Below are 23,519 nucleotides of genomic sequence, written 5' to 3'. Positions count from 1 at the left end.
AAATAATTTTCCCTCAAATGTTTGAAGGTGGTATTCCATTATTGTCTGGTTCCCAAAGTAGATGTTAAGATGTCTGATCTCCAAAAAGTTGTCTATTCTACTATCTGGGGGATTTCACCTTTCACTGAATTTTATAATTTACGTATTTTTTTCTTTGGTGTTTTTCTTCACATCTCACTCTTCCTTCTGAACTTTCACTGAATTTTACTTTTTTTTTTTTTTTTTTTGAGACAGAGTCTTGTTCTGTTGCCCAGGCTGGAGTGCAATGGCATGATCTTGGCTCACTGCAGCCTCCGCCTCCTGGGTTCAAGCAATTCTCCTGCCTCAGCCTCCCAAGTAGCTGGGATTACAGGTATTCGCCACCACACCCGGCTAATTTTTTGTATTTTTAGTAGAGACAGGGTTCCGCCATGTTAACCAGGCTGGTCTTGAACTCCTGGCCTCAGGTGGTCTGTCTGCCTTGGCCTCCCAAAGTGCTGGGATCATAGGCATGAGCCACCGTGCCTGGCCTTCACTGAATTCTAAAGTTTTAGCTTTAATTTTGTTGAGATGGTCTTGCACTGTTGCCCAGACTGGGGTGCGATGGTGCAATCTTGGCTCATTGCAACCTCTGCCTCCCAGGTTCGTGTGATTCTCCTGCCTCAGTCTCCTGAGTAGCTGGGACTACAGGCGCACACCACCATACCCAGCTAATTTTTTGTATTTTTTAGTAGAAACAGGGTTTCACTGTGTTGGCCAGACTGGTCTCCAACTCCTGGCCTCATGATCTGCCTGCCTTGGCCTCCCAAAGTGCTGGGATTACACGTGTGAGCCACCACGCCAGGAAAAGTTTAAGCTTTTAATAAGAATTTTTAAGAGCTCTTGTCCTTTGTTTCAGTATTATGGTATTTTGTTCCTCTTTCATGGGTGCAGCATTTTCTGTTTCCTCTTCAAGGATATTAATTACAGCTTCTTTGAGGTGTTCTTCTGTTCTTCCTATTATTTTTGGTTCTTCTTATTTGTTTGTTTTGGTCGCTTTCTTTTAGTTGGAGGTTTTGTTCAGATCTTTGTGATCATGAGCAAGGTTAATGACTAATGGACTGCCGTGTTTTTAATCTTCATTTCTTTTCTCTGGATGCTGGTTAAGAAGGCTTTCAGTTTCTTCAGATAGAGGTCCTTTAATTTTCCTGTCTCTGTGTGGGTGGAATGATGGAGAGAGGAGGGGTGTCTTAGTCACTCGGGCTGCTATAATAAAATACCATAGAATGGGTGACTTAACAGAAATTAATTTTTTATAATTCTGGTGGCTGGAAGCCTGAGGTCAGCATACCATCATGGTCAGGTTCTGGTTAGGGCTCTTTTCCTGGTCTGTAGATAACTGCCTTCTTCCTGTGTGCTCACATGACTTTTCCTATAATGGAAAGAAAAGTCTCTTCCTTTTCTCTTTATAAAGCTACCAATTTTATTGGAGTGGGACTGTGCCCTCTGACCTCATTTAATCTTAGTTACCTCCTAAAAGCCTTATTTTCAGATACAGTCACATCAGGTATTAAGGCTTCAACATACGGATTTTGGGGAGGCATGATTCAGTCCATAGTGAAGGGCTTGGTAGAGGTAATGAGTTCATGTGACAGGGTTCTAGTGCTTCATAGGGGAAGAAAGCTACAAGTCTTGTCATTCATTTAGTAAGTTTTTACCTAGTCTCCCTGTTTTCATACCAGCATTTCACTTCTCTTTTCTGTGAGCGATACCCCTCATCTTGGAACCACTCTGATTCAGTTTTGCTGAGGACCATACCTCCTGTTCCCTTAGGAGTGTGTGTTTGTGGGTATTCTGCTCTATTTCCTAGCACCCTCCGATTTCTGAGCTTTTCTGGGGTATTGCAGGGTAAAGAGGATTGTTTGTTATTCTCTCTCCCATTATGCTAAGGCATTTACCATTCTACCATTAGCTTTTTGTCTTTATACATTGTATTTCAGGTAATAGTTACAGTATCTCCTAGTTATGTCAGAAGTGGAGTATGTGTTTCTTTTTTACTACTGTTTGGGTTTTTTTTTTTTTTTTTTTTTTTTTTTGAGAAGGACTCTCACTCTTTCACCCAGGTTGGAGTGCAGTGGCACAATCTTGCTCATTGCAACCTCTGCCTCCCAAGTTCAAGCGATTCTCCTGCCTCAGCCTCCCAAGTAGCTGGGACTACAGGTGCCCACCACCATGCCCAGCTAATTTTTGTGTTTTTGTAGAGATGGGGTTTCACTGTGTTGGCCAGGCTGGTCTCAAACTCCTAACCTCAGGTGATCTGCCTGCCTCTGCCTCCCAAAGCGCTGGGATTACAGGTGTGAGCCACCATGCTCGGCCTGTTTGGGTGTATTTTTAAGAGACAGGAATCTTGCTCTGTTGCCCAGGTTGGAATGCAGTGGCACTATCGTAGCTCAATGTAACCTTGAACTCCTGAGCTCAGAGGATCTTCCTGCTTCACCCTCCCCAGTAGCTAGGACTACAGGTGTGCAACCACGCCCTGATACACTTACTCTTTTTGAGCTGATACACGTCTGTTATAAAGGCATGATATTTTCACAGGGTGATTGTTAGAATGAACAATAGTATATTGTAGAACCTGGCATATTGTTAGGCATTCATAAGGGATGCTAGTTCCTGACCTTACTTTCATACCTAACACATTGGAGACATGTAGTTTCACAAGTAAGTATAATTTGTCTAATTTTCCCATGGCGTCCTGGTTTCTGAGACCACCTGATAGTTAGAATGAACCATACTAACTTTTTGAAAGAAGTTTGTATTTCAGAAGTTTTAAGTTGGTTATAATAAATCTCATTAATTTTTCACCAATCTCAAGTGAATTAAACTTTTCAAGTAATGGATAAACTACCTAACATAGGATATTGAAAAATAATGATAAACTTGTAACTTCAAAACATTTTCATTTTGAGTATACATTAAACTTTATGTTGTATATTTTATTTTTTCTTGAATTACAGATTGAAAAATTTAACTTTTTAATCACAAGATTTTTAATTAATACAAAAGAAACCAGTGTACTTTGAATTCTGGGTGTACTCATTATGCTACTTCAACAGTTTTTTTCACCTCCCCATCTCCACTTATTTATTTATTTTTGGCTCTAGCATTTTAAAGCCTATTCCAGATGTAAATAATTTTACCAAGAAACAATTAGGACTGATTTTTTTTTCCCCATTACATAACTAATAGTGCTTATGAAGTTTAAATAGTAGCCAGGCACGGTGGCTCATGCCTGTAAACCCACCACTTTGGGAGGCTGAGGTGGGTGGATCACCTGGGGTCAGAAGTTCAAAACTAGCCTGGCCAACATGGTGAAACCCCGTCACTATCAAGAATACAAAAACTAGCTGTGTTGGGCGCCTGTTATCCCAGCTACTTGGGAGGCTGAGACAGGAGAATCACTTGAACCTGGGAGGTGGAGGTTGCAGTAAGCCAAGATGGCGCCATTGCACTCTACCCTGGGTGACAGGCGATGAGCGAAACTCCATCTCAAAAAAATAGAGTTTTAGTCGTGTGTGTGTGTAAATGTGTAAATATACAAGTGAGATTCTTCCTTTACCCCAAACTATCATTAATTGATGTATCTGTGATATCTCAACCCCCATACTGTCATTAATTTGGTATATTGCCAGTCTAGAATAGATTTGCTTCTATATTTTCCAGATTAGCTCTTGTTAAAATTTTTTTTAAAAATTGTGATAAAATACATGTACCTTGACTCTTTAATGTGACATTGACTTTTTGAAGATACCAGTCCAGCATACTTATTATCATGCAAATTTTCCTGTATTCATAATTTTTAAATAGTTATCTTATTGTGGTGATATTTACTTTATATTTCTTGTAAATTGGAAGTTAGCTATAAAGACTCTGTTAAATTCAGGTTAAACAGTTTTGGTGAGAGTGTTTCCTAGGTGCTCATATTACATCACATCAGGAGGCATACAGTCTTTAGATTGTCTCATTATTAGTGGTGTTAAATTTGATTACTTGATTAAGGTGACCACTAGGTCTCTCCATGGTAATGATTCTTTTTTTTTTTTTTGAGACGGAGTCTTGCTCTGTCACCCAGGCTGGAGTGCAGTGGCTCGATCTCGGCTCACTGCAACCTCTGCCTCCCGGGTTCAAGCCATTCTCCTGCCTCAGCCTCCCAAGTAGCTGGGATTACAGGCATACACCACCATCCCCGGCTTATTTTATATTTTTAGTGGAGACAGGGTTTCTCCATGTTGGTCAGGTTGGTCACGAACTCCCGACCTCAGGTGATCCACCTGCCTTGGCCTCCCAAAGTGCTGGGATTACAGGCATGAGCCACTGTGCCTGGCCAAGATTATGTAGTTTATTTTTAAAAACCTAAATATACTATCTATATGCCTTTTTCTGTAAACTTCCTTTTTTTTTTAGTTAACAGTGTGTCTTAGAGTGCTTTTGTTATATATTGTTAAATTTATACACACATATATATACATGTGTATCTCTGTATTTCTAGTTAAGTTTTGCCTTTATAAGTTTTTTAGTAAGCATTTCATTTCAGAGTAGTTTTAGATTTACAGAAAAGTTGCAAAGGTAGTACAGAATTCCCATACACCATTATTAACATCTTACATTTATTTAGCACATTTATCATAGTTAATGAAACAGTAGTGATGCATTATTATTAACTAAAGTCCATACTTTATTCAGAATTTCCTTAGTATTTTGTCTTGTATCCTTTTTCTGTTCAAGGATCCCACCCAGGATACTGTAGTACATTTAATCATCATGTCTCCTTAGACTCCTTTTGGCTGAGACAGTATCTCAGACTTCCATCGCTTTTGATGACCTTGATTGTTTGAGGTGTACCAGTTAGGTATTTTGTGGAACGTCTCCCAACTGGGATTTGTCTGATGATGTTCTCATGATTAGATTGGAGTTTAGGGTTTTGGGGAGGAAGACAATAACTGTAAATTTTAAAGATAAAATTTAATTTAAAAATAGTGAAAAATTTATAGTAAGAAGTGTCCCTAGGTTTCTCTATTCATGGTCCTCAGCTAGTTTAGTTTCCCATCTTCCCATCTGCTTTTTTTTTTTTTTTTGAGACAGAGTCTCGCTCTGTCACCCAGGCTGGAGTGCAGTGGCCGATCTAGGCTCACCGCAACTTCCGCCTCTCGGGTTCAAGCGATTCTCTTGCCTCAGCTTCTAGGCGCATACCACCACGCCCAGCTAATTTTTTCGTTTGTTTGTTTGTTTTCTTTGAGACAGTCTCGCTCTTGTTGCCCAGGTTGGAGTGCAGTAGTGCGATCTCGTCTCACTGCATCCTCCGCATTCCTGGGTTCAAGTGATTCTCCCGCCTTGGCCTCCCAAAATGTTGGGATTACAGGCGTGAGCCACTGCGCCTGGGCTAATTTTTGTATTTGTAATACAGATGAGGTTTCACCATGTTGGCCGGGATGGTCTCAATCTCTTGACTTCTTGATCCGCCCGCCTCGGCCTCCCAAAGTGGTGGGATTACAGGCGTGAGCCGCCGTGCCTGGCCATCATGTTTTTTTTTTTTTTTGAGACGGAGTTTCACTCTTGTTGCCCAGGCTGGAGTGCAGGGGCGCTCTCTCGGCTTACTGCAACCTCTGCCTCCTGGGTTTAAGCGATTCTTCTGCCTCAGCCTCCCGAGTAGCTGGGATTACAGACATGTGCCACCACATCCAGCTAGTTTTATATTTTTAGTAGAGACGGGGTTTCTTCATATTGGTGAGGCTGCTCTCGAACTCCAGACCTCAGGTGATCTGTCGTGCCTCAGCCTCCCGAAGTGCTGGGATTACAGGCGTGAGCCATCACACTCAGTCCCCCGTCTGTTTTTAATTCCAAATTTCTGAATAAAATGCTCATACTACTTTCCTTTAGTTAGACATATAGTACATTCTTGTTATGTTAGATAAGAATTACCACTTTTATTTATTTATTTATTTTTATTTTTAGTATTATTTTTCAAGACAGACTTGCTTTGTCACCCAGGTTAGAGTGCAGTGGCTCAGTTAGTAGCAGCGATTACAGGCCTGTGCCACCATGCTAAGGTAATTAAAAAACAGATTTTTTTTTTTATTTTTATTTTTTCTGTAGAGACAAGGCCTCACTTTTTTCCCAGGCTGGTCTTGCCCTTCTGGCATCAAGTAAACCTCCTGCCTCAGCCTCCCTGAGTGTTTGGATTACAGGTGTAAGCTACTGAGCCTGGCCAGAATGACCACTTTTATAACCTAGCTTCTTTCCTTTTTAATAATTCCACATACCTTAGTTAAAACAATAATCAGTGCTTATAATGACTCTGCAAATGCTGTTTAATGCAGATCAGGGAGAGATCCTTTTTATATGGCTTTCTTCATTTTTGTGTAGTTAAAAATTGCCTCTCTTTTTCATTTACTTATGTATCCGTTGCTTCATTTTCTACTCTATTCTCTGTGTTCTGTGATAAGAGATAATTTGCCAGGTCCCCCTTTGTTTCTGGAGGTCTTGTTTTTAAGTGCTCCATTCTTGTACTTCAGCCTGAACTAGTTATCTGCTGAGCCATCTGCACAGTGTTTATTTTAATACATTCTCATCTGTTCTTTTATGCTGGGTCCCCCCCTTTGTTTACTACTCCTTAATTTACTTGAGCACACCCTCAAATAACTTCCTGTGACAGCATGCATGTGTGGTAATTAAAAAAAAATTTTTGCTTGTCTGAATATGCCTTCCTGTATACTTGATTGATAGTTTGGCAGATTATAAAATTGTAGATTGAAAATTATTTTCACTTGCCAATTTTGAAAGCATTGCTGTATTACTTTCTAGCATCTGTGTACTGTTACTGTTGAAGAGTTCATTTCCATAGTTACCTGATCTTTTATGTGATCTGTGTATTTTTTCCTTTCCTCTAGAGGGTTTTAGGATCTTTTATTTATCCCAGTATACTGAAATTTCATAATTGTGTGTATAGTGTGTGTGTGAGGAGGGGACCACGGTGGTGGATTCCATTCTTTGTACTCATCCTTTATGAAAACTTTCGTTTGGGAGACTGATCTTTTTGGGAAGATTTATTGTATTATTTATTTGATATTTTTCTTCCCTATAAAATTCTGAACTACTCCCCCCACCCCCGCCGAAATTTCAGTTAATTTGATATTGGATCTCCTGAATAGATCCTTTTAGGTCACCTTGTTTTGCTGTTTTCTACTTTTTTTGCCTTTTGTTCAGGTTTTTGGGAGATTATCTCGCCTTTATATTCTAACATTTTAATTAAGTTTTTCAGTTTTGCTATTATATTTTTAATTTTCCATATCTCCTTTCTAAATTTAATTCAGTTTAAGTGTTTTAGGAAAGTACAGTCAGCTTGTTTTTAGGTACGTCCTTTGCCTTACCTGGGATGCCTGAGTCTTGAAGCCTATTTAGTTTCTTCAAAAATGGAAGTTCAGTGTTTTCCTTAAGGGATGAGCGTGAAATAATCTCAACTATTTGGTGTGGGAGGACTGGGAAGTTTAACTCTTCTTTTTATAAACTTTGAGTCAGTTTTCCTTAAGATAGCTATATGTGTGTTTGCGTGTGTGTGTGTGTGTATATATATGTGCAAACATATATGCATACATGTAATATGTGCATTTATGTGTATATACATGTATTCACACACATGTATATATGATAGTCTTGGGATCCTTTTATAGATTTTGACTCTTACTTTAAACATTAATGACTTCATAATTTTTCATTGTATGAATATACCCAACTTTAATCAGTTCTCCATAATTAAAATTTAAGTTATTGGCCGGGTGTTGTGATGGCTCACATCTGTAATTCCAGCACTTTGGGACACGGAGGTGGACAGAGTTCGAGACCAGTCAGGGCAGCATGGTGAAACCCTGTCTCTACAAAAAATATAAAAAACTAGCCTGGTATGGTGGCATGTGCCTGTGCTTCCAGCTACTTGGGAAACTGAGGTGGGAGGATCACTTGAGTTGGGCAAGTCAAGACTGCACCGAGCCATATTCGTGCCACTGTACTCCAGCCTGGGTGACAGAGTGAGACCCTGTCTCAAAAACAAAATTTTTTTTTAAAAGTTATTTTCAGTTACTATTGTAAATAATGGGGAATGAGGACCCTTGTGTAGCTAGCTGGTACAGTTGGCCCTCTTCATCTGTGGGTTCTGCATCTGTGTATTCAACCAACCATAGATCAAAAGTATTTGGAAAAAAGCAATGAAAAATAACAATACAACAATAAAAATGATATAAATTAAACAATGCAGTCTAACAATTATTTACATAGTATTTACATTATATTAGGTTTTATAAGTAATCTAGAGATGATTTAAAGTGTGTGGGAGAATGTGCATAGGTTGTATATGCAAATACTATGTAATTTTATATAAGCGACTGGAGCATCCACAAATTTTGGTGCGTGGATTTAGGTATTTATGGGGGTGTCCTGGAACTAATACCCCATGGATGATGGGCAACTGTATTTGTGCAGGTTTGCCTCCTTTTTATTAACTTCTAGCAGCGGAATTATGGAATCAAAGGACTGATCTGTTTTAATATTTGTTCTACATATTGTTAAATTGCCCTCCAATAAGACTGTCTTTACACTCATTGTGTAGAAGTACCTATTTCACTTTACCTTTGCCAGCATTCGTTATTCTTTTTTTTTTTTTTTTAATAGTCAATTTGATAGGTGAAAAATGGTTTCCTACTGCTCTAATTTGTATCTCTTTGAATACTACTGGTAAGGTTGAAATTTTTTCCGTGTTTTTTTTTTTTTTTTTTTTAACATTAGCATTGTTCGAAACTTGCTGTTTTATGTCCTTTGTTCCTTTTTTTTTTTTTTTTTTGAGAGGGAGTCTCGCGCTGTTGCCCAGGCTGGAGTGCAGTGGCCGGATCGCAGCTCACTGCAAGCTCCGCCTCCCGGGTTTGTGCCATTCTCCTGCCTCAGCCTCCCTATAGCTGGGACTACAGGCGCCCGCCACCTCACCCGGCTATTTTTTTTTTATTTTTTAGTAGAGACGGGGTTTCACTGTATTAGCCAGGATGGTCTCGATCTCCTGACCTCGTGATCCGCCCGTCTCGGCCTCCCAAAGTGCTGGGATTACAGGCTTGAGCCACCGCGCCCGGCCTGTTCCTTTATTTTTCAATTTTTAAAATTTAATTTTTGAAGTTTTTTTGGTATTGTAAAAGCTTTTTTTTTTTTTGTTTAAACAAAGCTCTACAGATGGTGAAGATGTGGAGAAAGGGAACCCTTGTACACTATTAGGAATGTAAATTAGTACAGCTCCTATGGAAAACAATATAGCGATTCCTCAGAAAATTAAAAATAGAACTACCGTGTGATCCAGCAATCCTACTGCTGAGTATATACTCAAAAGAAAGGAAATTACTATGCTCCCATGTTCATTACAGCATTATTCACAATAGCCAATATACGGAGTCAAGCTAAGTTTCCGTCAAGAGATGCATGGATAAATAAAATGTTGATATATATACACTGTGGATATATTATTCAGCCTTAAGAAAGAAGGAAATCCACCAAGCAGGAACCCACATCCAGGAACAGAGCACTTTGTTCTTCCCTCAGACTGAATGGAGACCAGAAATCAGATGTTTATGCCCAAGAAAAGTAGGATTTCATTCAGCACTTCTCCCGGATTGTCAGGGTGCTGACTGAGAATAAGATGGGGCACCCAGAGATAGGAGTGCTATTGCCCGACTCGAGGAGGTCCTGGAGTACAGTGCCATTGGAGGCAAGTATCACCAGGGTTTAATGGTGCTGGTAGCATTCCAGGAGCTGGTGGAGCCAGGGAAACAGGATACTGATAGTCTTGAGTGGGCCCTGACTGTGAGCTGGTATGTGGAACTACTGCAAGCACTCTTCCTGGTGTCAGATGACATCATGGATTCATCCTCACTCACCTGCCAGGGGCAGATCGGCTGGTATCAGAAGCCAGGCATAGATTTGGATGCCATCAATGATGCTGTGCTTCTGGAAGCATGTATCTACCGCCTGCTGTGTCTACCACAATTTCAGTTAGGAGAAGTAAGTTCAACAGAGATACATGCTTTGTTGCCTGGAGCAGCCCTATTACCTGAACCTGATCAAGCTCTTCCTGCAGAGTTTCTGTCAGACTGAGATTGGGCAGACTCTGGACCTTATCACAGCCCCCCCGCCCTGCCAGGGCAGGGTGGATCTTGGCAGATTCACTGAAAAGAGGTACAAATCTATTGTCAAGTACAATTGATTCCTGTAGCTGCAGTCATGTATATGGTGGGCATTGATGGCAAGAAGGAACACACCAATGCCAGGAAGATCCTGCTGGAGATGGGAGAGTTCTTTCAGATTCGAGATGATTACCTTGACCTCTTTGGGGACCCCAGTGTGACCGGCAGAGTTGACATTGACATCCAGGACAACAAGTGCAGCTGGCTGATGGTTCAGTGTCTGCAGCAGGCCACTCCATAACAGTTACCAGATCCTGAAGGAGAATTACGGGAGAAGGAGGCCAAGAAGGTGAACCTGGTGAAGGCACTATATGAGGAGCTGGATCTACCAGCTGTGTTCTTGCAGTCTGAGGAAGACAGAGCCACCTTATGGGTCTTGTGGCAGTACGCGGTGCCCCAACCCCAGCTATCTTCCAGGGACTAACACACAAAATCTGTGAGTGGAAGAAGTGGCCTATAGACTGCAAGGGCAGGGAGAGGAGGCGCTCAGTAAATTATTGTGTAACCTTAAAAAACAAAAACAAAAAGACAAAAACAAGGAAATCCTGTCATTTCATTTGCAACAACATGGATGAATCTGGAGGATATTGTACAAAATGAAATAAACCAGACACAGACAAATGCCTTATGATCTCATTTATATGTGAGGTATAAATGAGTCAAACTCATAGAAAAAGTGTAAAATGGTGGTTACCGGATGCTGGGGGATTGGGGAGACGTTCAAAGGATACACAGTTTCAGTTAGGAGAAATAAGTTCAAGAGATCTATTGTATATCATGGTGACTACAGTTAATACGTTATAGATGTGAAAATTGCTAAGTAGATTTTAAGTGTTCTCACCACACACAAAAAGATAAGTATGCAAAAATTTTCTCCCATTCTGTAGGTTGCCTGTTCACTCTGATGGTAGTTTCTTTTGCTGTGCAGAAGTTCTTTAGTTTAATTAGATCCCTTTTGTCAATTTTGGCTTTTGTTGCCATTGCTTTTGGTGTTTTCGACATGAAGCCTGTGCCTAGGGTTTTTATGGTTGTAGGTCTAACATTTAAGTCTTTAATCCATCTTGAATTAATTTTTTTTTTTTCCGAGACGGAGTCTCGCTGTCACCCAGGCTGGAGTGCAGTGGCGCCATCTCCGCTCACTGCAAGCTTCACCTCCTGGGTTCACGCCATTCTCCTGCCTCAGCCTCCTGAGTAGCTGGGACTACAGGCGCCCACCACCACGCCCGATTAATTTTTTGTATTTTTAGTAGAGATGGGGTTTCACCATGTTGATCAGGATGGTCTCGATCTCCTGGCCTCGTGATCTGCCCGTCTTGGCCTCCCAAAGTGCTGGGATTACAGGCGTGAGTCACTGCCCTGGCTTTAATTCGTTTTTGTATAAGGCATAAGGAAGGGATCCAGTTTCAGCTTTCTACATATGGCTAGCCAGTTTTCCCAGCACCATTTGTTAAATAGGGAATCCTTTCCCCATTGATTGTTTTTGTCAGGTTTGTCAAAGATCAGATAGTTGTAGATGTGTGGTATTATTTCTGAGGCCTCTGTTGTGTTTCTTTGGTCTACATCTCTGTTTTGGCACCAGTACCATGCTGTTTTGGTTACTGTATGCTTTGTAGTATGGTTTGAAGTCAGGTAGTGTGATGCCTCCAGCTTTGTTCCTTTGACTTAGGATTGACTTGGCAATGCGGGCTGTTTTTTGGTTCCATATGAACTTTAAAGTAGTTTTTTCCAATTCTGTGAAGAAAGTCATTGGTAGCTTGATGGAGATGGCATTGAATCTATAAATTACCTTGGGCAGTATGGCCATTTTCACGATATTGATTCTTCCCCTCCGTGAGCATGGAATGTTCTTCCATTTGTTTGTATCCTCTTTTATTTCACTGAGCAGTGGTTTGTAGTTCTCCTTGAAGAGGTCCTTCACATCCCTTGTAAGTTGGATTCCTAGGTATTTTATTGTTTGAAGCAATTGTGAATGAGAGTTCACTCATGATTTGGCTCTCTGTTTGTCTGTTATTGGTGTATAAGAATGTTTATGATTTTTGCATGCTGATTTTGTATCCTGAGACTTTGCTGAAGTTGCTGATCAGCTTAAGGAGATTTTGGGCTGAGACAATGGGGTTTTCTAGATACACAATCTTGTCATCTGCAAACAGGGACAATTTGACTTCCTCTTTTCCTAATTGAATACCCTTTATTTCTTTCTCCTGCCTGATTGCCCTGGCCAGAACTTCCAACACTGTTGAGTAGGAGTGGTGAGAGAGGGCATCCCTGTCTTGTGCCAGTTTTCAAAGGGAATGCTTCCAGTTTTTGCCCATTCAGTATGATATTGGCTGTGGGTCTGTCATAAATAGCTCTTATTATTTTGAGTTACGTCCCATCGATACCTAATTTAACAAAGGGCTAATATCCAGAATCTACAAAGAACTCAAATTTACAAGAAAGAAACAACCCCATCAACAAGTGGGCAAAGGATATGAACAGACATTTCTCAAAAGAAGGCATTTATGCAGCCAACAGACACATGAAAAAAATGTTCATCGTCACTGGCCATCAGAGAAATGCAAATCAAAACCACAATGAGATACCATCTCACGCCATTTTTAGAATGGCGATCATTAAAAAGTCAGGAAACAACAGGTGCCAGAGAGGATGTGGAGAAATAGGAATACTTTTACACTGTTGGTGGGACTGTAAACTAGTTCAACTATTGTGAAAGACAGTGTGGCGATTCCTCAGGGATCTAGAACTAGAAATACCATTTGACCCAGCCATCCCATTACTGGGTATATACCCAAAGGATTATAAATCATGCTGTTGCAAAGACATATGCACACGTATGTTTATTGCGGCACTATTCACAATAACAAAGACTTGGAACCAACCCAAATGTCCAACAGTGATAGTCTGGATTTAGAAAATGTGGCACATATACACCATGGAATACTATGCAGCCATAAAAATGGATGAGTTCATGTCCTTTGTAGGGACATGGATGAAACTGGAAACCATCATTCTCAGCAAAGTATCGCAAGAACGAAAAACCAAGCACTGCATGTTCTCACTCATAGGTGGGAATTGAACAATGAGAACACTTCACAGGAAGGGGAACATCACACACCAGGGCCTGTTGTGGGGTGGGGGGAAGGGGGAGGGATAGCATTAGGAGATATACCTAATGTAAATGATGAGTTAATGAGTGCAGCACACCAGCATGGCACATGTATACATATGTAACAAACCTGCACGTTGTGCACATGTACCCTAGAACTTACAATAAAAAAAAATAAAAAAGATAAGTATGTGAAGTAATGCATATATTTGTTAAATAGCTTGATTTAACCATTTTACAATGCATTCATACATCAAACCACCATGTGCACCATAAATATATACAATTTGTATTTGTCCGTTTAAAAAGAAAAAAGCTCTGCTTAAGAAGGAAATTAACCCATTGTCTTTTGGGGAAAATTGTTTGTCCTATACTTACACTCAGAAAAATTGTGGATCCTTAATGTTAGGGAAGCATAGTTTCATTCAGTCATAGAACTTACTGTAAAAAATGACTAGGCCAGTTAGATAAGGGGACTAAATTTGAGAGACTATTCCCGGAAGGCTTTAAGGACTAAGAATTTCCTTCTGTGGTGTAGCATGGCAAAGGAAAAGAAGGAAGGATTAATGAAGATGAACCAAGAGCACCTTATGAAAGAGAAAGTCATTGATTTACTGTAGAAAATAATGCAGTAATTTCTCACTTTATCACAGAACCTGTTTCATGCATAAAACAAGCATTTATTGAAAGAAAGCCTTCTCTACTCATGGAGTTTACGTGGATGGGGAGGAGGATGGTAAGACAGATGTTTGTAACCAGAATACAGTGTGAAATTTCCTGTAATACATATAGATAACCCAATTACTATACAGTATAGTACTAATGGACCTTGTTTAGTTTCTTAGCACAGAAAAAATAAGAATTGTCCTTTAGGTGATTGCCAAAAGTTAGAACTGTTACCTCTCTTTCCTGTAGTGACAAATGACATCTGAGAATTAAGAGAACAAAATGAAATGAGACTCAACAAAAAAATTTTCATTTTGAATAATTAAAAATTTTTTTTTCTATTTTTGAGGTCATCAGTGTGAGAATGATGAGAGTTAAAAATTTTTGTCATAATTAAGATATATTAGATTTTAGGAAGCTAGGAAGTATGTAGTACATTTTAAAAAGTCATGAGAATAATTAAAAAATGACAGTCTTCTGTTATCTGGTAGATAATTCTGAAGATTCCAGGTAAATGGATTGTTAACATGTTTATTCTAGTTTTTGTTTTAGAGATAGGGTCTTGCTCTGTCACCCAGGCAGAAGTGCCTTGACACTGTCATAGTTCACTGCAGCCCCCTGAGTAGCTAGAACTACAGGTGTGTACCACCATGCCTGGGTAATTTTTTTTTTTTTTAAGGTTTTTGTAGAGACAGTATTTTGCTTTGTTTCTCAGGCTTATTTTTTGATATTTACTTTAGAGACAGGGTCTTACTCTGTCACTCAGTCTGGAATGTAATGGCATGGCTATAGCTCACTGCAGCCTTGAATTCCTAGGGTCAAGTGATCCTCCCATTGGGTTTATTTTTACTTTTTTAGAGATTGGGTCTTACTCTGTCAGCCAAGCTAGAGTTGCAGTGCAGGGTTCATAGCTCGCTTCATTCTTGAACTCGTGGACTCAGGGGATCCACCTGGGTAGTTTGGTGTGTAGGCATGTGCCATCATGCCCAACTAGTTAAAAAAGAAAAAAACCCAACTTTTCTTTTTTTGTTAAGAGATGCAGATGTCTTTATGTTGCCCAGGCTGTTCTCAAACTCCTGGCCTCAAGTGATTCTCATACGTCAGCCTCCTGAGTAGCTGGGATTACATGTGTGTGAGCCTGGCTCTTGTAACTGTATTTTGTACCTATTAATCATCCTCTCTTCATCCTTCCCTTCCTTCTGCCGTTCCTAGCCTCTAGTAACCGCTTATCGACTCTCTACCTTCATTAGATCCACTTTTTAAGTTCTTACATGTGGGTGAGAACATGCAGAATTTCTGTGCCTGCTTTATTTCATTTAACATAGTGACCTCCAGTTCCATCCACATTGCTGCCAGTGATGAGATTTCATTCTCTTTTTAGGCTGAATAATATTCCATTGTGTATATGTACCACATTTTTTTATCCATTCATTCGTTGATGAAACCTTAGGTTGATTCTCTGTCTTGGCTATTGTAAATAGTACAGTAAACATGGAAGCACAGATATTTCTTTGATAACACTGATTTCCTTTCTTTTGGGTAGGTTCTCAGCAGTAGCATTGCTGGATCATATGGTAGTTCTATTTTTAGTTTTTTGAGGAACCTTCATACTAGTTTCCATATTGGTTGAACTAGTTTGCATTTCCATCAACAGTGTACAAGTGTTCTCCTTTTTCTGCATCCTTGCCAGCATGTTTTTTATGTGTGTGTTTTTGGTAAAAGCCATTCTAACTTGGGTGAGACTATATATCATGGCTTTAATTTGTATTTTCCTGATGATTAGTGATGTTGATTCTTTTTTCATGTACCTGTTGGCCATTTGTATGTTTTTTGAAAAATGCCTATCTAGATCATTTGCTGCCCCCCCCCCCCCCCCGCCCCATTTTTTTTTGAGATAGGGTCTCTGTCACCCAGGATGGAGTGCAGTGATGTGGTCATGGCTCACTGCAGCTCCAACTTCCCAGGTTCATGTGGTCCCCCTACCTCAGCCTCTCAGGTAACTGAGACTACAGGTACATGCCACCATGCCTGGCTAATTTTTTCTTTTCTTTTTTTTTTTTTTTGAGTTGGGGTTTTACCATGTCAGTCAGGCTGGAGTGCAGTGGTGCCATCTCGGCTCACTGTAACTTATGCCTCTGGGGCTCGGGTGGTCCTCCCACCTCAGCCTACCAAGTGGCTGGGACTACAGGCATGTACCACCTGGCCTGGCTGATTTTTGTATTTTTTGTAGAGATGGGAGTCTCGCCACATTGCTGGGCTGGTCTCAAACTCCTGGGCTCAAGCGTTCCACTCGTCTTGGCCTCCCAACAATTTAAGGCCTTTTTTTTTTTTTTTTTTTTTTTTTGAGACGGAGTCTTGCTCTGTCGCCCAGGCTGGAGTGCAGTGGCCGGATCTCAGCTCACTGCAAGCTCCGTCTCCCGGGTTTACGCCATTCTCCTGCCTCAGCCTCCCGAGTAGCTGGGACTATAGGCGCCCGCCACCTCGCCCAGCTAGTTTTTCGTATTTTTTAGTAGAGACAGGGTTTCACCGTGTTAGCCAGGGTGGTCTCGATCTCCTGACCTCGCGATCCGCCTGTCTCGGCCTCCCAAAGTGCTGGGATTACAGGCTTGAGCCACCGCGCCCGGCCAATTTATGTCTTTTAATTGGATAGTTTAGTCTATTTTTATTCAATATTTTTATCAATAGATAAGGACTTGTTTTCTGGTTGTTTTCCTCTCTTCTTTCTTCCTGTTTTCCTTTTGTGTTTAAGTGATTTTTCTCTAGTAGGATGTTTTAATTCCTTGCCTTTTTTTTAGGGTATCTATGGTAGGTTTTTGCTTTGTGGTTACTGTGGGGCTTGCAAAAATATCTTCTAGAAATAACAAGGTTTTTTTGTTTTTGTTTTTTTTGAAATGGAGTTTTGCTCTTGTTACCCAGACTGGAGTGCAATGGTGTGATCTTGGCTCACCACAACTTCTGCCTCCTGGGTTCAAGTGATTCTCCTGCCTCAGCCTCCTGAGTATCTGGGATTACAGGCATTTGCCACCACGCCTGGCTAATTTTGTATTTTTAGTAGAGACGTGGTTTCTCCATGTTGGTTAGGCTGGTCTGGAACTCCTGACCTCAGGTGGTCCGCCTGCCTAGGCCTCTCAGAGTGCTAGGATTACAGGCGTGAGCCACTGTGCCCGACCACAAGTTATTTTAAACAGATGTCAACTAACTTTGATCAGAAAGAAACCAAGGAAAAACTTAAACAAACAAACAAAACCTCTTTAAGTCAATTTCCATCACATTTTGACTTTTCTTCTCTTAATGTCGATCTTTTCATATTTCCCATCTCTTAACAGGTTGCCATGGTTATTTCTGATGGATATATCTTTTTTTTTTTTTTTTTTTTTCTGAGATGGAGTCTCACCCACTCTGTTGCCTGGGCTGGAGTGCAGTGGTGCGATCTCTGCTCACTGCAACCTCGGTCTCCAGGGTTCAAGCGATTCTCCTGCCTCAGCCTCCCAAGTAGCTGGGATTACAGGCACGCGTAACTGTGCCTGGCTAGTTTTTGTATTTTTTGTAAAAATGGGGTTTCACCTTGTTGGCCAGGATGGTCTGGAACTCCTGATCTCAAGCAGTCTGCCCATTTCGACCTTCCCAAGTGTGGGATTACAGGCGTAAGCTACTGCATGCGCCCTGCCCAATTTACCTATTATACTTGACGAATTTGTGTACTTTTACCCATGAGTTTTGTACCTTCAATTTTTTTTTTTTTTTAATGTTAGCACTCCTTTGTTTCAGATTGAAGAGCTTCTGAATATGTTGTCCTACTTCCTCCATGTATAGTTGTTGAGAGGTTTATTGTCAGGCTAATCGGAGCTCTTTATATGATACTTGCTTCTTTTCACTTACTGCTTTGTAAAATCCTATCTTTGTCCTTTTTCTCTGGTAATTTGACATGCCTTGGGGTAGTCTTATTTTGGTGGAATATGTTTGGTGATCTCTGACCTTCCTGTGTCTGGACATGTATCTTTCTCCAGGTTTGGAAGGTTTTCTGGGATTATGTTTTATTTATTTTTTTTCAGAAAAAATTTAACAGGTTTCTTTATAATTATAAAGTTGAACTGCTAAAACTCATTCACTGAAACATTTTGACTTGCATTAATGCTTTACATCTCTGCATTTATATTAAAAATTCACACACAAATGAACATGGAAAAACTGCCATTACCTGATTTCTGTCACCTGTTTTTCCATTCACAATCACATACTTAGGCACCTTTTGACCCCATGATGGGGAAAAAAATCTAACGTTCATAACTACCAGTAATGGGAAGAAGATAATGTTTTTCTTTTGGGAGAATGAAATGTTTGCCATCATACTGGATTCTTGAGCATATTCCCCACCAATATGGTTTGGCTCTGTATCCCCACACAAATCTCATCTTGAATTGTAATCCACACCTGTTGAGGGAGGGGAGGGCCTGGTGGGAGGTGATTGGATCATGGCGGCAGTTTCCCCGCATGCTGTTCTTATGATAGTGAGTGAGTTCTCACGAGATCTGATGGTTTAAAAGTGTCTGGCAGTTCCCCCCTCACTCTCTCTCTCCTACCACCTTGTGAAGAAAGTGCTTGCTTCTCCAGCACTATCGTGCTGCCACGATAGTGGGTTTCCTGAGGCCTTTCAAGCCATGCAGAACTGTGAATCAGTTAAACTTTTTTTCTATCTCAGGTAGTTCTTTATAGCAGTGTGAAAAAGGATAATACATCCACGTATTAGTGGTGTGCTAGCTGGATGTCTTTTGGCATAATTGTTTTTTTTTTCTTTCTTTTGAGATTGAGTTTTGCTCTTGTTGCCCACGCTGGAGTGCGGTGGCATGATCGCAGCTCACTGTAACCTCCACCTTCCAGGTTCAAGCGATTCTCCTGCCTCAGCCTCCTGAGTAGCTGGGATTACAGGCACGTGCCACTACGCCTGGCTAATTTTTTGTATTTTTAGAGAAACAGGGTTTCACCATGTTCACCAGGCTGGTCTCGAACTCCTGACCTCAGATGATCTGCCCGCGTTGGCCTCCCAAAGTGCTGGGATTACAGGCGTGAGCCACCACGCCTGTCCCTTTTGGCATAATTGTTACATGTTTTGCATGGATAGCACACAGGTAGGTGTCTTCAAAAAAGGCCAACCAGTTAAGCCTCACTTGCCTCCTGCAAAGCACCAATAACTGTGCTCTGGAAGCGCAGATCTGTTTTAAAGCCCTGAGCAATCTGTTGCACTAGACGCCGGAAGGGAAGTTTGTGAATCAGTTGTTCGGTGGACTTCTGGTAACGTGTAATTTCACGTAATACCGGGCCTGTGATGATGATGTGTCTTTACCCTTCCAGTAGAGGGCACACTCTTGTGAGCGACCTCCTGGCTGCTTTACCACACCGGTCGATTTGCGGGCAGTCAGCTTTGTAGGAACTATGGTATAGAGGCCTCCTTACTTACCCACCTTCTCCTTAGGCTGGAGCTCAGTGAGCTAGAGGTGGTGCCGGCCTTAGAGAGACACAGTGGTGTGGCGGTGGCTGCAAACACAATTGAAAAGGATTATTTTTTAAAACAAATTTACTGCTCCTTCTTTCTTCACTCCTTGAAACTACTCTTATGTATTTGCTATATCTTGTAGTCATACTTTGCTCCTTTTTATTCTTTTTTCTCTTCTGTGTATTTTCAAATAATTAGTCTTTAAGTTCACTGATTCTTTCTTCTGCTTTATTCTTTCTACTGTTGAGAGCCTGTAGTGCATTTTTCATTGCAGCAAATGCATTTCCCAGTTCCAGGATTTCTTTTTTTTTTCATTATTTCAATATCTTTGTTAAATTTTTCTGATAAATTCCTAAATTGCTTATCTATGTTATCTTGGAGTTGTCTGAATTTCCTTAAAACTGCTATTTTGAAGTTTTGATCTGAGAGCTCACATGTCGCTGTTTTGTTAGGGTTGGTCACTGGCTCCTTGCTTTGGGGAGGTGATGGCTGCCTGTTTGCTGTTGTGTCTTGTGGTCTTATGTCTGTGGCTTTGCATTGAAGGATTATTTATGTATTCTCGTCTTCAGTGTCTGGCATCTGGCTTGTTTTGGTCCTTACAGAGTTTATTTGCTTAGTGGTTTTGTGTGGTTGCCTGTTGAATCCCCTTAATTCCATATTGCTGCCTCCTTTTCAGCACTAGATGTCGCAGTAAGCCCAAGTTTGCCTTATTTGGGGCAAATGTTCAGAGGACTGCCTATCCCCAATGACGGGGTGGGGGGCGGGAGTTGATCCTACAAAGGATACTCCTGCCGTGTGGGAGGGCTGGCTGCAGGTTCATGCCCAGAAGACCCATGGAGCTTGCCTCCTTTGGTGTGGTGCTGCTCAACAGCCACCCTGATTTGGCCTAATTTTTTGGCTGAGATAAACTGCAGAGTTTCCTGGACTGTCTCCAGCTGCCATCAGGGCTTTTTCTCTCTACAGGCACTTGCAATGCTTCTTGTGGATTAAGGCAGGAATGGTTTTCCTGCAGGAGAAGCCAAGATGGTAAAGAAGCTGGCTGTCTGCCTCATTTTTACGTTTTCTAATGTAAAACTTTGAGTCTTGGGGGATTTTTCCATGGGGTGCCTTGCAGGTCTGGGGAGGGGAGTCACAGAAGTTGGTTTCTCTTACCATCTATTTGGAGTTTTAAATTTCCCTGTGGCCCTGGGGATCATCTGCACCTCAGGTTTGAGTTCTGGGATATTGCTAGCAATAGTCTTGATCCTGGATATTTGCTTTTGGTTTTCTTTGGGGAAGAGTGAAGCCAGATGGCTTCTGCTCTGCCATTTTGATAGTGCCACTTATTTTTTTTTTTTAGCATATTGAAAATATTCTGCTGGCTTGTGGCTGTTGAGAAGTCAGTAGGCCTTTGCTGTTTTAAATGTGGTCTGCTTTTTCCTTTCACTTCTTTTATAGTCTTCTCTCTGTCTTTAGCTGTTTTGCAGCTTCCATTGTGGTGTTTTTGTGTGTGGAATTCTTCTTATTCATTCCATGTAAGAGTTACTAGCTTTCTTTAATCTGATTTTCTGCCCTAATTTTGAAGTATATATGGCTGCAGTTGGAAGGAGGTGGTAAACAGGGATTTCTTCAAAGTTTCTGGGGACCCTATAGCTGCAAGGTCAGAACAGAAGTGAAGGCAGTGTCCACTACTGACTCACCTTGGGAGCCCGCACGACTTTAATAATAATAGAGACTAGTGAATTTTATTGAAACCAGATGAGATTATTTTGTTGCTAATAACTGATGTTCCAAAGTGGTAGTTACAATAAGAATCAACTGGCATTTGTTGACTGTAAGATTCTTAGTGCAGTATTACTATTCATCTTTATTTCCTAAATCCATACATGCTTAATAGAAGTGTATTGGGTGAATGAGATACATATTACACTGAAGCGTATATGGCTTATACTGCTAAATCATAAGTTCACTGTATTTCTGAAGATCCCATTTATGTTTTGTTTAAAATTATTTTAGGCTGGGCACAGTGGCTCACTGCTATAATTTCAGCACTTTGGGAGTCTGAGGTAGGTGGAGAGCTTGAGCACAGGAGTTTGAGACCAGCCTGGGCAACACAGTGAGACCCTGTCTCTACAAAAAATTAAAAAATTAGCTGGGTGTGATGGTGTGCACCTGTTGTCCCAGCTACTTGAGGGGCTTAGGTAGGAGGATCGCTTGAGCCTGGGAAGTCAAGGCTGCAGTGAGCTGTGGTCATGCCACTGCACTCCAGCCCGTGTGACAGAGGAAGACCCTGTCTCAAAAAAACAAACAAAATTATTTTAATGAGTTTCTTTTTATATGTTAACCTTTATGTGTGGGCTAAACACATACTTTATATGTGTTTAAAAGGTATGTGTTTAGCCCATGTTCATTTTTCCACATATATAATTTCCTTTTTGTTCTGGGTTGATAGTAACTTAGTCATGTATTCCTTCTTCTTTCTTCCATTCTTAGATTCCTTTGGCCGTTTGGGTTTAAACTATATCATAGGTCTGTTTGTATCTGTTCCCCCCACTCCCCTTTGTATTTACTTATTTATGCCTTAAAAAGTTGACCTCATGTTTTAGAGCAGCTTTAGGTTCATAGCAAAATTGAGCAGAAGGTACAGACTTCTCATATACCCTCTCCCCCAGCACATGCATAGCCTTCCCCATTGTTTTTTATTTATTTATTTATTTTTTTGATACGGGGTCTTGCTCTGTCGCCTGGGCTGGAGTGCAGTGGCACGATCTCGGATCACTGCAAGCTCCGCCTCCCGGATTCATGCCATTCTCCTGCCTCAGCCTCCCAAGTAGCTGGGACTACAGGCACCCACCACCATGCCTGGCTAATTTTTTGTATTTTTAGTAGAGACAGGGTTTCACCGTGTTAGCCAGGATGGTCTCAATCTCCTGACCTCGTGATCTGCCTGCCTTGGCCTTCCCCATTATTAACATCCCCTACCAGAGTGGTACACTTGTTACAACTGATGAACCTACATTAACACATCATTACCACCCAAAGTCTGTCGTGTACATTAGGAGTCACTCTTGGTGTTATAAATTTTCATGGGTTTGGACAAACGTGTAATGACATGTATCCACCATAATAAAGTACGGAATATTTTAAATGTCCTAAAAATCCTCTGTGTTCTGCCTATATTCATCCCTCCTCCCCTTTATACCCTGGCAACCACTGATCTTTTTATTTAAAGTCTCCATAGTTTTGCCTTTTCCAGAATGTCATATGGTTAGAAGCATACATTATGTAGCCTTTTCACACCGCTTCTTTTACTTAGTATGTATTTACATTTCCTCCATGTCTTTGCATGGCTTGATAGCTCACTTCTTTTTAGTGCTGAAGAATATTCCATTGTCTGAATGTGCTACCTAAAGGACATTATGGTTGCTCCCAAGTTTTGCCAATTATGAGTAAACCTGCTGTAAATATTGTGGTACAGATTTTTGTGTAGACATAAGTTTTCAGCTCCTTTAGATAAATACCAAAGCCGGTGATTGCTGGAACATATGATAAGAATATATTTAGTTTTGTAATAAACTGCTAAACAGCCTTCCAGAGTGGCTGTACCATTTTACATTCCCACCAGCAGCAGATGAGAGTTCCTGTTGCTCTGTATTTTTGCCAGCATTTGGTGTTGTCAATATTCTGGATTTTGGTCATTCTAATAGGTGTGTAGTGGTATCTCATTGTTTTTATTTGTGTTTTCCTGATGACATGAGGTGTGGCACATCTTGTCATATGCTTATTTGCTATCTGTATATCTTCTTTGGTGAGGTGTCTGTTAAGGTCTTTGGTCTTTTTTTTTTTTTGAGACAGGGTCTCACTTGTTCATCCAGGCTTGAGTGCAGTGGCATGATCTTGGCTCCCTGCAGCCTCTGCCTCCTGGACTCAAGTGATCCTACCACCTCACCCTCTCACCTAAACCTCCCACCTCAGCCTCCCGAGTAGCTGGGGCTACAGGCACGCATCACCGCGCCCAGTTAATTTTTGTACTTTTAGTAGAGACGGG

General features: G+C 40.9%; 1 protein-coding gene and 1 pseudogene across 1 annotated transcript in view; both read left to right on the top strand.

Moving 5' to 3' along the window:
• The window catches only part of RSBN1L (round spermatid basic protein 1 like), an 80,395-nt gene that overhangs the window by 5,004 nt on the left and 51,872 nt on the right, over positions 1-23,519 (top strand). The gene's annotated exons all lie outside the window — the stretch shown is intronic.
• On the top strand, positions 8,842-13,945 carry LOC103226662 (farnesyl pyrophosphate synthase pseudogene; annotated as a pseudogene).

Source organism: Chlorocebus sabaeus, chromosome 21, assembly GCF_047675955.1.
Source record: "Chlorocebus sabaeus isolate Y175 chromosome 21, mChlSab1.0.hap1, whole genome shotgun sequence".
NCBI lineage: Eukaryota > Metazoa > Chordata > Mammalia > Primates > Cercopithecidae > Chlorocebus > Chlorocebus sabaeus.
This window is presented reverse-complemented; position numbering and strand designations above follow the sequence as displayed.